The following is a 14,611-nucleotide window of genomic DNA, read 5'->3' on the forward strand; positions in this document are numbered from 1 at the left end:
CAGGGATGCTTTCGGACTCCAACTCCATGCACACGTAATTTACTGGGACAGTGTGATCTGTGCATAGGTATTTGGTACGACTTACCACTGGAAACCTACCAAGGACTTATTGAATCCATGCTGCACAATATTGGTGCTATGTTGCACTCGTCCTAATGTTTTGGCCCAACAGTGAGTGTTGAGTGATACAGGGCTTACACACTTACTGCTTGTAAATAGTAGTGGATAGTAGTGATTATTGGATTCTGTATCGTACTGTATGAGTTTTTAAACAGGATACTTGTATTGTATTGTGTGAAATCTTATGGGACTTAACTGCTAAGGTCATCAGTCCCTAAGCTTAAACACTACTTAACCTAAATTATCCTAAGGGCAAACACACACACACCCATGCCCGAGGGAGGACTCGAACCTCCGCCGGGACCAGCCGCACAGTCCATGACTGCAGCCCCATTAGACCACTCGGCTAATACCGCGCGGCAAATAGGATACTTAGCAGTACATAAATTTTAACTTTGTTTTCTCTGTACTGTTATGGCACTGAATAGTAAAGAGTAGGAAATTAGAGATTTTTATGAAAACTCATTCACGTTGCGCAGACAAACTCAAGTCACGCCAGAGACAGAGGAAGTAGCAGGAAGCAAGCCAGTATGTTGCAGGTGGGTCATGTGTCAACACATGACGAGACTGTAGTAATGTGTATGCATTCAGCAAAATGGAGACTGTGATTGAAAACCAAGGAAGCGAGACAAGCATATTCATTAGCTTGTAAGACACGCTGCAAGAAACTCTACCTCTTTCACAAGAGCACATAGCAAGGAACAGACATAGCAGTTAACATCCTATTAAGTGAATAAAGCAGAATAAGGAAGACTCCTGCACTCGTGAACAGAGCCTCATGGCATATCTTGATGCTGGCTCCCTTTAAATACTCCACATTCTAGCTCTCATCAGAAGTTGATCATTGGGATCAATGGCATTGACACTAATAGCACTCAATTCCATGATTATGATACTGTAGTGAATCTTGTCCATGATGCTCCAGTACAGTCTATGAACTAGCCGAGATAATGGTCTTCACCTGGTGAACTTCATGCTGCTCACTGCCTACTGATGGAGAAACTGACCGTCTTGCAACAACACCACATCACAGGTTGCTGTCAGTACTGAAGTCCACAACAGGGCCTCTTTCTGTCCCCACTTCTGCTCATCATCCAGGTGTCTCTGGGTGCTGAAACCTACCAGAGAGTAGGGAGGAGCTCAACCGACCACACGACTACCAACACAGGCACAGAGCAGATGAGTCATCAAGGATCATTGTAGTAATCAGAGTGGGACCGAGGACACTCCAGCAGCCATCGTGAGATCACTTTGTGCTGAGCAATGGCTGTTCCTCCTCACTGGCAACCTGATGTGTCGCCAGGGTCGCTAATATCTTCTCCTGGGCGTGCAACCATTGAGCTGATTCAACAGATGTCAGCTAGAATCCAACACACAGCCGACCGAGCAATAGCTGAGGCTAGTGCAGAAGAACAGCGACTGTTAAATATCGTGAATAAATGATTGAATTATAATAACGTTTTGGTAGCGTCTAAGACACATTGCAGGTTCCCAAGAGCTATTCTAACATCGCACAGAGGTGTCTGCAGTACATAAATTTTAACTTTGTTTTCTCTGTACTGGTATGGCACTGAACAGTAAAGAGTAGGAAGTTTTAAATTTTTATGAAAACTCATTCACGTTGCGCAGACAAACTCAAGTCACGCCAGAGACAGAGGAAGTAGCAGGAAGCAAGCCAGTATGCTGCAGGTGGGTCATGTGTCAACACATGACGAGACTGTCATGAGACGTAAGTTATATGAGAACGAAGTCTTTCACGACGACACTACCGTATAAAACACTTTCGCAACTCTCGCCGTGTAACTGTAGAAACTGTCGAAAGCTCGAGGTTTTATCCTGAACTGATGCATCAACAGGTCCGAGAATGTTTTATATACCTGAGTACTGATAAAATTTTTGTTGAATATACTTGTGTGTGATCCTTTAAGTGCAATTCGGTGATGTCATTCATCATTGAGAGTACTGTAGGATACTGAAGAATTAAGTGGAGTTAAGTATCTTATATTTCCATCACAACAAAAATTAAAAATTGTACATTGTTACAAAAATGAACAACATTCTGGGACGTTATTCTGGCTCCTGTATAGACAGGAGTTAGGGGGAACATAACGATCCTTACCAACATCCATATCTGCGTGTTAAAGAGTAGTATCACCACAGGAGTCTGCAGTGGATGAACATTGTACTTCTACTGACAGCACAATACGTAAATAAAACTTTCTCGGTTTTCAAGCCGCATCAATTCGAATAAAATCCTCGAGCTTTCGATGACCATCTCCGTCATCGTCGTCAGGAGTTCACTGACTGCCGGGGCTGCTATGGTTTCTCGTTTATATAGGCATAGTGACATCATCAGCAGCCATAGACCCAATGTGGCGCGCGCGCGGAAGTCGACCCGGGCAGCTAGCGGAGCTATTGTCCGTGGCAGCACCGGTGACGTCAGATGGCGCGGGGGGCAGGCGCCACGTTTGAAAATGTCGCTCCCGCGTCGAGCATCTGTCTTTGGTTTCTTTCGATGTCCAACGCCCGCCCCCATGCCCTGCTGAGTGTGTACCCCTGGTCTCTGTTGAAATTGTTGTTGTTTAAACGAATCTCGGCCGCTTCCTTTATAACGGAGTCCCAATATGTAGATGCAAGAGCCAACACTTTTGTATTTTCGATCTGTATTTTATGTCCGTTTTCTAGGCAATGCTCCGCTATGGCCGACTTGTCAAGCTCCCTTTGTTTTATATGGCGCTTGTGCTCAGTACAACGCTCCGCAACCGTGCGAATTGTTTGTCCGATATACATACTGTCACATTCACAGGGTACACCATACAAGCTGGACACTCGAAGAGCAATGTCGTCTTTAACAGGGCGCAACATATCTCGTATCTTGGGGGCGGGCTGGAACACTGGTTTAACCCATGTTTCTGCAGCAGACGTCCTAACTTGCTGCTAGTTGCTCCACAGTATGGCAGGAATGCAGTCCGTTTGTCCTCTTCTACTGATTCACCAGGTGTCTTTCGTCGGTGGCCCTTGAAAGCGTTTGCGGCGGTGGGGAGGGTGGACTGCTGCGGTCTATTATGGGATTGTGAACCACTGAGGGCTGTGGCAGGATGAAGACTCTTCGTCGTTTCTAGGTCCCCAGTCCAACACACAAAACACAAAGTGGGTTAACAACAAATATTAAATGAAGGTACCACATCTTAAGTGCCACAGGATCATATTAGGGGACAAATTGTGTCCTCGAGGTGCAACAGGATGGAAAATAGGGGGTGGGGGCGTTAAATGAAAGAAGTGTCAGGAAAAATAGGTTACTGGATTGAGATGACGCACTTCCCTCCTTCATAGGTCTGCAAACTGAAGAGTGAGCAAACGATTCCCAACTCTCTACGCTCCACTATGTCACAAGCTGCAACTACAGGGTGTTTCACAAAGTTATGCCAACCCTTACACAGCTCGCATTATGAATCACTGCTGATCCAGTGGACATGACTGAAGGTGTCTGTATTCCACTACGTTGAGTACATAAATGAATTACTAATAGTAGTACTAACACAAGAAACGCGTAAGTACAGAATCTATGTATATCTTTGTACACTGTTCTAAACTACTAGAGGGGAATTGATTCTTAATTATCCTTTACGGTAGCTGTAGCGTTCTTCTAGGACACGCAATTTCATCTAAATCCACGTCATACTCCACGAGCCACCTAATGGTGTGTGGCGGAGGGTACTTTCGATACCACTGTCTGATCGCTCCAACCGTGTTCCACTCGCGAATGGTGCGTGGGAAGAAGGATTGTCGGTAAGCCTCTGTATTGGCTCTAATTTCTCGAATTTTCTTCTCGTGGTCAATACGTGAGATGTATGTGGGGTGAAGTAATACGTTGTCTGACTTCTCCTGATAAGTGCTGTCCCGAAATTTCAGTAGTAAATCTTTCCGTGATGCACGTCTCTCTTGTAACGTCTGCCAGTGGAGTTTGTTTAGCATCTCCGTAACACTCTCTCGTCAGCTAAACGATCACGTGACGAAATGCGCCATTCTTCGTTGGATGTTCTCTATCTCCTCTATCAGCCCTACCTGATAGGAATCCCAGATAGATGAACAATACTCAAGAATCGGGCGAACAAGCGCCTTATAAGCCACTTCTTTCGTGGATGATTTACATTTCCTTAACATTCTTAAGTTGAATCCGAGTCTTGTCTCTGCTTTTCCCACTATCCTCCACCACAAGCACTGCCCGCTTTTCGGTTTACAGAAAAGCTATATTTATCTAGCATTTTCTGTCCAGTTCTCTCAAGTGAGTAGACAAAAGATCTTCACTAAGCTCTTGTTTATATAGGGGAGTTATTTTCAGTTTATTAAGTGATTATTTATTTGCAGATATTAAGCGAGCTATTATGTAAAAAAGTCCGCAACTGAAGCCATCAATGGTCTACCAGCATGAAGAACTGTCCCAAATATAGCATACTTGCAAAATGTATTCGACGATATTACATTGCCTCCACTATTAATGGCTGAAATACTTATTTGCAGCATGAGGGGTATCAGATGCATCACCCCAACATCAGCTTTCCCAACATCTAAATAGGTCCAGAGGTTTAAATCAGCAACCTCTGTAACAGAAATAGGGGTTACGGAACTTCGGATCTTCGGCATAAGTCCAGCAATGTATTGCAGCAGATTACTGCTCTCGATATGAATCTGATCAGTAGACCCCGGATTATATGCACTTACATGTTGCACATACATTTGGATATTTGGCTCCTTTTCGCCGGTTATTGCATATCTTAACTAAAAACTAGTGATGATGCATATTTTCGCTCTACGTTTAAAATATTTTAAAAATTTTGACTGGCGGTCTCTAGCTCGATCCAGTTTTGATGTCTCACACATAGACCGCGATCTAAAACTGCGTGCAGTCGCTAACCGAGAGGCCACTGCCTAGCGAAATCGTTACAGAAGAGGAACAGGAACAGGCAGAGAGTCAATGTGAAAGGTGGCTACACTGTGCCACTGCGCCAGAGAGTGCGCCAAAGAGTACTATTAAGCCGCCTCCACAGTGCGTGTTACGAGATCGTAGAAGTCAGTGCTTGTTGTGACATCGGAGAGGACAGTGTGTGTTAAGAACTCATAGAGACAGTGTGTACGTGGGCAGAGCTCGTGGTTGTTGTGAAGTTGGAGCAAGATGTTGTAGTAAAGAGTGTAGTTCCATGTCCTATGCAGTTATTTGATGGGAGAGATAGCAGATGTTATTGTAATGAGTGCATTTCGTCAATATATATGAAGGTAAAATTTATAATGTTCCTTTATTAGTTGTGTATCTGAAATAATGTGTTACTACAGGTTCAGTCAACAAAGCATCTGGCTCGTGTTCTTGTATTAGAGTGAATTTTGGTTTTCTTGCGTAATTATAGTTTTTCTAAATTTCTTTTGTCACGTCAGTATAATTGGTATCAAAATTCTTGTCTTGTTGGAAAAGAACCGTGCCAGATGTGGGTGTTGAGTCACACTCCCACATACAGAACAGTTACATTTGTGCTTGGATTTTGTAGGTTTTATAGTTGCTGGGGACTTAATTAATTAACTGTGTTTATGAAAATTTTCTTACATTGTTCTTAGCAGTCAGATAGCGTAATAATACTAGTCAGGGCCAACCGATTACGAGACTGCGTAATCGGACAGACATACTAAAACAAAAAATATTTTCAATCAATTATATTTAATTATGCCCCCATGCACGTGGCGACCGCTGCTTCGGATCGTCCCTTGGAATTTTTCTGATTGTGAAAATTGTAGACTGTAGTATTGTTGTAGTAATTTTGAGTTTAGTGATTGTAGTCTGTATTGAGTGTGTAGATTTGGTAATTAGCATTCTTCTAATGGTATTTTTCAAAATTTAATTTTTATTGCCTTGTATACGCGTTTGACAATTTTGTGCAATTATTTCAATTGTTCGTTAATCGTGTTTGAGGGAAACATCTCGTGTGAATAGTACTGTTGGAGATAAGGAGTCATTGTGTGTGATTTTCGTACAGTGACGAATCTTTCGTATATTTTGTAAATGATTACGCGATCAATGAAAAAGGCAAAAATGATGAATAGTGAGAATGACGAAATTGTTCACATGGCGAACTCGCCAACAGAGGAAAACAGTATGGTGGATAATGAGGTGGAAAACAATGTGATAAGTCGGGAAAATAGTCCGGAACCATTTCAAAATTTTTCTCAATCAGAAAATTCACAGAATACGAGATCAACGATAGAAGATTCTGGAATAGTATCGAACACAGATAGATTTATAGCCATGCAGAAGGAAGCTGGTTTTGTGGGAAATGTGAGGGGTGAAAAGAATTTTGAAACAGTTACTATGGAGCAGTTGATGAGTGCTATATTAAATGTGGGATCACAGTTACGATCTGAATTAAAAACAGATATGGAAACACAAATAGGAACAATTAAAACTGATATAGGAACTATTAAAACTGAGATGGGAACAATTAAAACACAAATGGGAACAATGGAAACACGGATGGGAACAATGGAAACTCGGTTAGGATCTGAATTAAAAACAGAGATAGGAACAATTAAAACAGAGATGGGAACTTTGGAAACACGGTTAGATTCAAGAATAGGGACATGTTTCAAAAATATGAAAGATGAATTAAAGAAAGAAATCAGGGAAGAAGTACAACCGATTCTGAATTCTCACAATAATAGATTAATTGCAGTAGAAATCAGACAAAGGGAACAGGATAGAGAACAGGAAGAAAGAGATCGCGTGATAGTACAGAATTTTTCAGAGTTAAATTTACAACGTGCAAAGGATAAGGAAGAAATATTTGAGAGAATCGAAGGATCCGTACCAAATGACAGATTAAATAACCTAACACAACAATATGAACAGCTAGATACCAAATGTGACAATACTGAAACCCGAGTCGCGACACTTACGGAAGACGTAAATAAACAGAAAGAACAATTTGGTGACTTATCGGAAAGAGTGGAGGAAATTTCAGATAAACTGACAAATCTTAGTTTACATGGGGACAGAGATTCGGATGATACAGCTCCATTACCATTTGCAGAAACCGAAGAATACCAGAACATAAATAAGCATGTTGAAAATCAGGGAAAATTTAATGAACGCGTGAAAAGGGAATTTGAGGCATTACGAAAGCAAGTCAAGCAGATCGAAGGGGAAATTGTAGGAAAAGATAGCAGAAGAAATTTAGAATCACAGGTAGCAGAGGGGTATGAAGAAAATAATTTGTTTCATTTACGGGATGCAACAAGAGAGCGCCAGGCGCGCGAACTTTACAATAATCGACATTCGGACTGGGACAGACGCGGTAGGTCTTTGTCGCCACGAGGCGAAAACTTTGACTATAAACACTTTTTGACTGTTCGGAAATTTAAGATCTTCCGCAACTCTAAGAATGACATACAACCATGTGCATGGTTAGATCAATTTATGTACGCACTTCCACCAAATTTGCCACAAAGTCACAAACTGGAAATTATGTGCGGCTATTAATGTCCTCAGGGGATTCACTATTCTAAGTGAATATGTGCCGTAGCGAGCATAGGGCCCCGAGCTGTAGTGGTGCTATTTCTCTTTTAGTTTTCTGTACCGCTGCCTACTCTTTCACTATTCTTTGCATCTGTCAAACCAACTCTTCGACTATCAATCTATCTAGTGAGTAAGTAAACAATAACCGGATTTGACTACTTACCTAAATGAGATTTCGAAAATTACTGTTTGAACTTATTAAAGTCCTCAGGGGATTCACTACTCTAAGTGAATATGTGCCGTAGCGAGCATAGGGCCCCGAGCTGTAGTGGTGCTATTTCTCTTTTAGTTTTCTGTACCGCTGCCTACTCTTTTACTATTCTTTGCATCTGTCAAACCAGCTCTTCGACTATCAATCTATCTAGTGAGTAAGTAAACAATAACCAGATATGACTGTTTTACCCAAATGTGATTTCGGAAATTACCGTTTGGACTTACTGTACCTTCAGCAGCATTCATTCCTAGTTTAAACGAAATTTTACCTGTTTCTCTTCGTGACAATATTACTTCTTATGTTGACGATATTCTTGTTGCTAAACGTTCTTGGTGTGAGCACAACAAAATTGTGGATTCATCATTACGTATTTTTGCAAAAGTTGGCATTACAGTGCACTTAGAAAAATCTGAATTTGGTCGTTCTCTGGTGAAATTTCTCGGTGTTCTTCCTGATCCGGAAAAATTGGACGGTATTCGTAGTTGTGCTGTTCCTACCGCAAGGCGTGAGGTTCCTAGTTTCCAACATTTTTGTGGAATGATATACTTTTAAAAAATTTTTGTGGAATGACATACTTTTGAGAAACTAACAGCTAGATGTAAACATGCGGAGAGTACAAGGATACCGCGCTGTGTTTTGGCGGCGGCACATACTCAAAGCAACAGTCAAGTCTGCGCGCCGCACAAGGCAGTCGTTTACCGCAAACAATTGCTTCCTACGTCACGCGCCTACAGCTGATCGAGCGCTCAGTGCGAAAGCACTGACAGCCGTAAACAAATACACAGTTTAATTTCTCCGATTAAATTCAGTATAAAGCTATAGTGACTTGATGAATTATGTTATTAACATTCAGTATTTTTCAGGATACGGTTGCATAAAATATTTAAGAACTTCAGGTAAATTCTGTGTGTCTCCGACGTTAAGACGACTTGCTATCGAGAAATTTTCAGGAAGAATGTAATTTCGAAGAAGAAACTAATTAACTAAAAAAAAAAAAAAAAAAAAAAAAAAAAGGTAACTATTAATTGAGTTCATTTTACAGGTAACCTATTTCCACTTAGGTACGTACTTTAGACGTAATTTGCTGCTTGCGATTACGTGACTCAGACTTTGTGCTAATTTCATGTTCTATGGATTTACTTGTGAAGCGACGTGCTTGTATACATTTACTGAATTTGACAATGATTATTAATGAACTGGGTTGTAACTTGTGTATATTATGCATCGCTTGGCTGCACTGCTATTTCACTAATGTCATATTTTTTAATTATGTGCCTGCTGTGCTTATTTATTTAAATTATAATTGTAACCTGATTAATTGTGCTGACTGTGATTATGTATGTAAGTTATACTTTGTGATTTATCTGCTTGCGCCTTCATGTTTACTTATTAAGATTACATATGAACATTTATTTGCTTAGGCTGATATGATGCTAATGACTTGTTTATTACGTAAGATATATGTTTACTGCTATGCGTATGGATTACATATTTACACATTTCTGTTTTGTTGCCATAACTGCTCTTTAATTTGGTGTATAGAAATGCTGATATACTGTGTATAAACATAGAGTTTTGGTCACACTATTGTATTAATTATAGATTGTTCGCTTGGCAGAGCCTCGTTGTAGGAATTGTGCTGCATCCACTTGTTGACATTCTGTTCTCTACTGGTATATTTACTCGCTATTGCATGTTTTGCTTACGCTCAGTGCCTTATATTTTTAAGATAAGAAAATTAATTGCTATAATTCGACGAACGACATTAGTACAAGAAAGTCATTGAAGTCACATGAGCTGAGGTTTTATGGAAGCTGTATAAATTTATGCTAATAGGAAGGAGGCTAACGACATGACAGACCGAAACTAGGTTTAGACCATTGACAGTATTACACTGCATTTTTGTGAGCAATTGAAATAGGAAGTGACACTTGACACAAAAAATACTCCACATGTTTGCTTCTGCTATGATTCTTGAAGTGGTGTACACACTGTGAAACATTATGATTATTCACACTCCGTAATCGTACTTAATTACTGAGAGTTATTCGAACTAAGTCTGTTAGAGGTCAGGTATGCATTTCTTTTATTTAATGATGGACAAGGAACCAAAATGTATCTTATAATTTATAATGAGTAGAAGATTGGGCTCAGATGGATTACACAGAGGTTGTGTGTGGACACTGTGTCTTCGGATTGTATGGGATGCTGAATTGAAGTTGCATTAGGATTTTATCTGTACTTGTTCGAGGAGACTGACTAGAGGAAAGAGTTGTTATGGAAGTGAAATGATATTGGTGCTGAGGTTTATATGTAGCGACGTATTATTGAGGTATTGAGAGTATATGAAGTTGATGATTATTGGAGTTTTTGTGGACAAGAGGTAAGGCAAATGATATTGATGATAAGAGTTATATGTATCGACGTATTGAAGAAGTATTAGTGACGTATTGAGATTATGTGATGCTGATGATTATTGGAGTTTTGGTGTATAAGAGGTAAAGTAAGTGAGGAGCATATTTTTTTTTTGTTGGTCTTATGGAACAAGGAGGATGAAGAGAGCAGACTAGAACACTAAAATAGAAGGAAGATAGTCTATACACACACTTTGTTAAATCACTAAGCAGTATATACTTTTTTTTGGAGAGAGGAAGTAATTGCATATCTTGGCTCACTGACAGTTGTTCAACAACAGTACATTTTGATCTGGCTTGGCAAACATTGGTCTTGACATGATGACTATGACGTTGACTAACTATTATTGACTATTATACATTGCTGCCAGTACTACTTGATACACATGATGAACATCAGATTTAGACAGAATTTCATTTACACAATTAACACTATTCAATTACACAGTAGTATTTAATGTGAATGAAAGATGCGTGAGTGTGTTCTGTGTGTTTTCCTTTACTAATCCTAACCACCTATCTCCTAAATATTATTTTATTTGTTGGTAGTGGCTTGCTCTGACACCCATGAATATTATAGGTTTACTGGTATTTGTGTATTGTAATAGTTAATAGGACAATTATCTGACATCATTTGTGTGTTTGTTATGATTTGTATGTCACTGTAAAAGCATTTGTATGTGCATTCAAACTATTGTTCATGCCTAAACTGACTGATTAGTGAAGATAAATATTCTGAACTGTTACCTGCACTTTTCAACATGATGTGTGACATTTGGTCGTGTTTAATTTCTGCTGATGAACTGTGTGATCAGTGATTGTAAAAAAAAAATTATGGACTGTTACTTGTACCTTTTCTACATGATTGGTGCCAGCAGGACATGTTTAATTTCTGCTCATAAACTCTGATGAACAGTGTGATCAGTGCTAGTGAATTTTATCGAACTGCTTCTGCTGAGAGAGGTGACTTTTTGCTGTCTGCACCTACTCAACATTGCTGGGTGCCTCTGATGGACTGCTTCTACTGAAATAATGTCACTTGTTGCTGTCTGCACCTGCTCAACATTGCTGGGTGCAACTGATGGACTACTCCTACTGAAATGGTGTCACTTGTTGGTGTCTGCACCTGCGCTCAACATTGCTGGGTGCCACTGATGGACTGCTTCTACTGAAAAGATGTCCCCTGTTGCTGTGTGCACCAGATCAACATTGCTGATGCCACTAATGGACTGCTTCTACTGAAATGGTGTCACTTGTTGGTGTCTGCACCTACTCAACATTGCTGGGTGCCACTGATGAACTGCTTCTACTGAATTAATGTGACTTGTTGCTGGGTGTACCTGCTAAACTCTACTGGGTGCAACTGATGGACTGCTTCTACTGAAAAGATGTCACCTGTTAGTATCTTTTTTTTGTATAAACTAATCATTGAAGGCATTTTATGTGAACATTTGTATAAACTGATTTTTTTGTATATTGTGTAAACTATTATGTAAAGCCACATGCATGAAAAGAAGTTGTATTGCTTACTGTATTTCATATATTAGGTTAGTAAAAGGTCAGTGCAAAGCCAAAATTTTAACTAATTATGTGATGTTTAGGTAGTAATATTATCTTTTATTTTTGTCTGTATTTTTCTGGACGAATTTGGTGGTATTTTCACCACCAATGCTGGCAAAAATACCATCAAATTCTGGCCTGTGGAGGAGGGGCATATGAAAGGTGGCTACACTGTGCCACTGCGCCAGAGAGTGCGCCAAAGAGTACTATTAAGCCGCCTCCATAGTGCGTGTTACGAGATCGTAGAAGTCAGTGCTTGTTGTGACATCGGAGAGGACAGTGTGTGTTAAGAACTCATAGAGACAGTGTGTACGTGGGCAGAGCTCGTGGTTGTTGTGAAGTTGGAGCAAGATGTTGTAGTAAAGAGTGTAGTTCCATGTCCTATGCAGTTATTTGATGGGAGAGATAGCAGATGTTATTGTAATGAGTGCATTTCGTCAATATATATGAAGGTAAAATTTATAATGTTCCTTTATTAGTTGTGTATCTGAAATAATGTGTTACTACAGGTTCAGTCAACAAAGCATCTGGCTCGTGTTCTTGTATTAGAGTGAATTTTGGTTTTCTTGCGTAATTATAGTTTTTCTAAATTTCTTTTGTCACGTCAGTATAATTGGTATCAAAATTCTTGTCTTGTTGGAAAAGAACCGTGCCAGATGTGGGTGTTGAGTCACACTCCCACATACAGAACAGTTACATTTGTGCTTGGATTTTGTAGGTTTTATAGTTGCTGGGGACTTAATTAATTAACTGTGTTTATGAAAATTTTCTTACATTGTTCTTAGCAGTCAGATAGCGTAATAATACTAGTCAGGGCCAACCGATTACGAGACTGCGTAATCGGACAGACATACTAAAACAAAAAATATTTTCAATCAATTATATTTAATTATGCCCCCATGCAAATGCTCCTGCACCCGCGCCCCAGGTTAGTCCTCTCCGGTGTCATACCGTACGCGTCGGCAACAATTAATTAAACTACGCAAACTTTTAGTCCCACGACCAGTGTTTCAGTTTAACTTTAAATTTTCTTGTACGAAGTTGAATGTCTTTACGACATGTAGTGTCTAACGTGTTGTGCGCCATGCTGCCCGAAAAAAAGAATTTCGTTTCGTGGATAGTTGACCATCCTAGAACATTTACATATGTGATAGAATTGTTTTTCAATCTGTATATTGAGCAAGCAGTGAAGGAAACAAAAGAAAAATTCGGAGTAGGTATTAAAATCCATGGAGAAGAAACAAAAACTTTGAGGTTCGCCGATGACATTGTAATTCTGTCAGAGACAGCAAAGCGCTTGGAAGAGTAGTTGAACGGAATGGACAGTGTCGTGATAGGAGGATATAAGATGAACATCAACAAAAGCAAAACGAGTATAATGGAATGTAGTCGAATTAAGTCGGGTGATGCTGCGGGAATTAGATTAGGAAATGAGACACTTAAAGTAGTAAAGGAGTTTTGCTATTTGGGGAGCAAAATAACTGATGATGGTTAAAGTAGAGAGGATATAAAATGTAGACTGGCAATGGCAAGGAAAGCGTTTCTGAAGAAAAAAATTTGTTAACATCGAGTATAGATTTAAGTGTCAGGAAGTCGTTTCTGAAAGTATTTGTTTGGAGTGTAGCCATGTATGGAAGTGAAACATAGACGGTAACTAGTTTGGACAAGAAGAGAATAGAAGCTTTCGAAATGTGGTGCTACAGAAGAATGCTGAAGACTAGATGGGTAGATTATATAACTAATGAGGAGGTATTGAATAGGATTGGGGAGAAGAGAAGTTTGTGGCACAACTTGACTAGAAGAAGGGATCGGTTGGTAGGACATGTCCTGAGGCATCAAGGGATCACCAATTTAGTATTGGAGGGCAGCGTGGAGGGTAAAAATCGTAGAAGGAGGCCAAGAGATGAATACACTAAACAGATTCAGAAGGATGTAGGTTGCAGTAGGTACTGGGAGATGAAGAAGCTTGGACAGGATAGAGTAGCATGGAGAGCTGCATCAAACCAGTCTCAGGACTGAAGACCACAACAACAACAGAATTGTTTTATATTGTTGAGTTCGCGAGAAAAACGTTTCGTGCAAAAAAAGTACCAAATAGACCAGCATGTCACGACAAGTCTTCATGTCGCAGGAATGCAGAAGAAAGGACCACGAAAAAGAACTTCTGACACAGTAAGTTGCAGTAGCAGGTATTCGTCCAAAGGTTACCAAAAAAGTCGGTTTAACATGGATCTATGTGAAGCATTCATTGCAAACGATATTCCCATTCACAAACTTACAAACTCTATCCTCAAAAGCTTCCTGCGCAAATATTGTTTAAATCAAAATACCAGATGAATCAACATTGCGTAAAAATTATACAAACAATTTACGTAAATGTTCTGGAAGAAATACGCAGTGAACTCAAGGACAGCATTACCTGGATTTCAGTTGACGAAACGACATATATTTGATGCCATTACATTGTAAATTTAATTGTTGGTGCTTTAAAGGAAGAGTCTTCTTCTTTCTATTTAGCGACCTGCATGAACTTTAAAAAGTAAATCATCCTACAATCGCCAGCTATGTGAATGAGGCTATTAGAAAAATATTTCCAGAATCTTCTGCAAATTAAAGGGCGTTATGGTTTATTTCAGATGCTGCTCTCTATAGTATTCAGGCAAGAACAGCGCTCCGAGTATTTTATCCCAGTTTGATTCATGTGACTTGCTTTGTTCGTGGAGTAATTGCCTTGCTGAAGAAGTG

The sequence above is a fragment of the Schistocerca americana genome, chromosome 2 (genome assembly GCF_021461395.2).
Source record: "Schistocerca americana isolate TAMUIC-IGC-003095 chromosome 2, iqSchAmer2.1, whole genome shotgun sequence".
In the NCBI taxonomy this organism is placed as follows: Eukaryota; Metazoa; Arthropoda; class Insecta; order Orthoptera; family Acrididae; genus Schistocerca; species Schistocerca americana.